This window comes from Engystomops pustulosus, chromosome 4, assembly GCF_040894005.1.
Source record: "Engystomops pustulosus chromosome 4, aEngPut4.maternal, whole genome shotgun sequence".
Classification (NCBI taxonomy): domain Eukaryota; kingdom Metazoa; phylum Chordata; class Amphibia; order Anura; family Leptodactylidae; genus Engystomops; species Engystomops pustulosus.
The window spans coordinates 148,444,628-148,448,918 of record NC_092414.1 but is presented as its reverse complement, the minus strand read 5'-3'; the positions used below and the strand labels follow the sequence as shown (position 1 = coordinate 148,448,918).

General features: G+C 39.9%; 1 pseudogene; it reads right to left on the bottom strand.

Annotated features, from left to right (window-relative positions):
* Positions 1–1,277: 1,277 nt before the first annotated feature.
* On the bottom strand, positions 1,278–2,933 carry LOC140128488 (beta-1,3-galactosyl-O-glycosyl-glycoprotein beta-1,6-N-acetylglucosaminyltransferase 3-like; annotated as a pseudogene).
* Positions 2,934–4,291: the final 1,358 nt, after the last annotated feature.

The following is a 4,291-nucleotide window of genomic DNA, read 5'->3' as shown; positions in this document are numbered from 1 at the left end:
TCACCTGCCTGCTTATTTGGTCCACCCTAATTGAGGGCTAATAACTGGGCGACGTTCCCTTCCTATACTAAGTGTCAACATGTAACAAATCAGACAAACAAATAACATAACAGTCACAACAATATAGCAAATACAGTACAGAATTGAATAGACAGTAGAATAGCCAAGGACGTAGCAAATATTCAGAAACCAGTCGGAGCAAGAGAAAGAGAATTAAAAAGCATGGCAGACTAACTGTTTGACCATCAAAGAAAAAAGGCTGCACACAGATCTTAAATCAAAAAATACCAGGTAAAGGAGAGGCAGAACTCTGAATGTGTGCAAGCCTACTGATCTGGAGTAGAGGTTGAAGAATTCCAGCAGTCCGGGTGTAGAGCACAGTTCAGACTGCCTAAATAGCAAAATGGAATTCAGCACCTTCTCAGACAAAGAACTGTAACAATACACTTCCCATTGATAAAGGGGACTGGTAATATATGATTTAAAATCCTTTACTTAAAGGGGTTGGCTACTCTTTTGTATAAGTCGCTCATGTGCCTTTACTGCCTTGTAGGTGCTTACATTTGTACTGTGCACAGACCATCCATGCTTCTTTTTTACATTTCAGAGCTTTGCTGAATAAGAAGAGCTGTAGCAGGAGAGTTATGACTCATCCTAGACCCCCCCCCCCCCCCTGCCCTCTTCCTGTCTCTATCCACGTGGATGGAATGTGAGAAGAGACATAGTGGGTGACACCATAAGGACGCCCTAGAGCAGTGATGGCAAACCTTTTAGATGCCGAGTGCCCAAACTACAACAAAGACCCACTTATTTATCGCAAAGTGCCAACACAGAAATTTAATTTGTGATTTATACTCCCTTTTTTGTCACAGTTTTCACCCGGAGGCACCGATAAAGCAGGAAATAGTCCCAGGTAGAGCTGTCACTTTAAAATAGCTCTGTGCACAGCAAGTCCTGGGCTGTCTGGGACTGCAGGAAGATACCTGGAGTCATCTCTGGTGATGGCCTGAGTGCCCACAGAAAGGGCTCTGAGTGCCACCTCTGGCACCAGTGCCATAGGTTAGCCATCACTGCCCTAGAGCACTGAGAGAGACAGCATCTGTGTATATATGCAGAGGGAAGCATGCCTACATAGATATGTCTATTGGAACAGATTTATTGAAAAGTGGCAAACCCCTGTAACATAATAAAAATTAACTTTATGAAATAGGCTTGAACATAATTTTTTTCAGGACATGTAAATTTTATATTTTACTTTCCTATTCAGTCATATACTATTACAACGTTTTCTTGAGCAAAGCCTTCTGCCTCAGATGCTCTTCCAGGCATTGTATTGCTACGTCATCCACTGTGGGGTCAAACTTGTTGGCAAAGAGGTGATGCTGTTTTAACATCCAGTGCAAATCTCCAGACCCATAAATACAAATTGCGTGAAAATGGATCCCCTTCATGATATGACCACTTTACCAGCATTTAGATCCGAAAGATGATATTTTTTTATCAAAGTGAACGCTGCCAGGTACCTCTGGCATTCTGTTCAGTGTTGCCCAAAAATGTTCATCTGGGCTATAAGTATCTTTTTCCCACTCAATGAAATGTTGTATCTCAGGGCTTTCCAGTACATATTTCACAAAATCTCTAGTAACTACTATGTAAGCACCACCTGAAAACATTGGGATCTTGATTGGAGGGGAAGTCTTCTGAAGACGGCTATTACTAATAGATTTCTTTGCTTCAGAGACTTCAAAGTGAAAGAACCATCTTGCCTTTTTGATTCTGAGGTTTTTGTGGATTCCATATTATTTTTTCCTTTCAATGACTTGAGTGCCATTACAGTTTCTGCATTGGTCTTGATCGGAAAGTCTGTCCCACAAGTATTTAGGAGATACTTCCACTGAATATCGTTTTTCAGCAAATCACCCATGCAGTTTAGATTAGCTTGTACTCTTAACCATGATGCATAGATCACCTTCTCCAATTTAGATGCAACAAACACATTATCAAAGCAAGAGCTGATGGCCCTCACAGCCTTCTTAAATATCTCTGGAGATTTCTCATCCACATGAATACAGTAAATATTCTGAGGAGCGTAAATTGCTCTTAACAGTCTCTCAAACATCTCAATCTTCTCATGAATCACCATTGAATAGGCAATAGGAAATTCTTCTTCTTCCTTACTCAATGAAAAAGGAATATACTTTCTGCTGGTTCTGAAGTGAATACAGTCTTGGGTGATGTTCGTTTTCAGTAATGGGCTTCCTTTTCTTTTTCAAATTTAAGTTGTATAATTGTGCTTTTGTTACAGCTTCCCCATCACCGCTGATAACTCTGAAGCAGTCAAGTTCAGAATATTTCTCATGCACATTTGACAGATATAGTTGTAGATGCTTTGTTCTCCTTTCATTCAAGGTTTCATATATTTTATAGATGGCGTAGTATATGAGGAGACCAGTAACAAAAACAAAGGGTAAAATGCTGCAAGGAAGTCATGCGAAAAAGACCCCGAAGATACATCTCGAACCTGAGTGGAAGTGTCTTTTTCTATACAACTGCTGTAGGTAGAGATATTAAAACAAATGAGGTTTATATTTCTAAAATAGTCCAGACACTCCTTTTCAAGTAACAATATGGTCTGTATTACACTGTTCAGTGATTCAGAACAAAGGGCAATAGACTAAATCCATTTAAGAGTTATTAGCATTTACTTCCTTATTGACAGACATGCTTTTATTCTCTATTCTACTAGTGAAAGGCTTTAAAAGGAACCCGTAAGCAGAAATTGACCTAATGAACCACTACTTGTATGTTGTCTTGTAGCTGAACACCTTGCAGATCATGTTTCTTTCATGAACCAGTAAGGTGCAATCATTGAGAAAATCTACTTTGATGTGAGATGTAAATTGGTTGTTAAAGTCAACGAAGGTTACAACCATCTCCATACAGGGTTGGTGTCTCCTGTGTTATATAGCAGACACCTACCGTTAACATCCCTGATAGGTGCTGGTGTCTTTCTTCTGGTGTCTTTCAATCCTATTTCAAACATGCTCTCATGAACCGCCTGGTCTATTCTTGCCATATACACTACCTTTCTGCTGACTCCTAGATTCCTTACAATCTGCTTTCCACTCTATGTACTCCAATATAAAACTGCCCTAACCAAAGTGTCCTGTCTCCTCACTGCTAAGTCCAAAAGGGACTACTTACTTCTCGTTCTTTTAAAATTTCTCTGCAGCGTTTGACATTGTGGATCAACAGCTAGTCTGGCTGCTTCACCCTATTGGTCTTTAGAACACTGCTTTTCACTTTGTTTTCTTCTTCTACTTTCCATCATTGCCATTAGCAGATTTGATTTTAAGTACCATCTTTATGCTGATCAGGGGCATAACTTAAGGGGATTCAGAATGTCCATAAGATGTCACTTTCCATATGAAAAGACTATTACTATATACCATACATTATAGTCGGGTTCTGGCACAGACTTTGCACTGCACCCATCAGCTTCAAGTTACGCCACTGATGCTGATGATCCCCAATTGTATACTTCTACATGTAATATAACATGGTTTTTCTGGCTGCTGTCTAATGCCACTGTTGTGCCTAATTTCCAGTGTAGAACATTAGAATTGCTTTATGAGAAGTGTCACCTCATGCTCTGAAGGATGTTTCTTTTAGTGTATTCTGAATGGAAACCAAGTGGAGTCATCATTAGATAATCCCTATTCACACTACATGTAACTACAATTAACGGCGCTACAGTTTCATTAGTCTCCACTGTCTTGGTATAAGCACTTATTCTGCTCTTTTTATCAAGCCATATAGCCACGCCCTTTCCAGCTGCCACAACTCTTCATTTACCATTTTTCGACCTGAGACCTTTAAAAATGCTGGTCCATGCCCTCATCATCTCCCATCCGCATTACTGAAATATCCTTCTCTGAGACCTCTCAGCTGGCTTTCTTATGCCTTGCCAATCTACCCTTATCTTTCATGCCCAATTAATCCGCCTTTCCCCTTGTTTTTCCCTAAATCTCAGGTGATATTGCCAGCAAAACACATAATACAATCATGGATATTCCCACTGTATTACTCCTCACCTTTCAACCACTTTGCTTAATGCACCTCGAACATCAGGCCAAGCAATGCCTAGATGTCTACTGCCAATACCTTCAACCACCCCATATATAGGGTAAAAAGTACACAAAGGTTTCATATGAGATAAATATCCTCCTCTTTTATGGTAATGTAATTTCCACACTGAATGATTCCAGGAAGGTGTTAAACTCTGAAACCT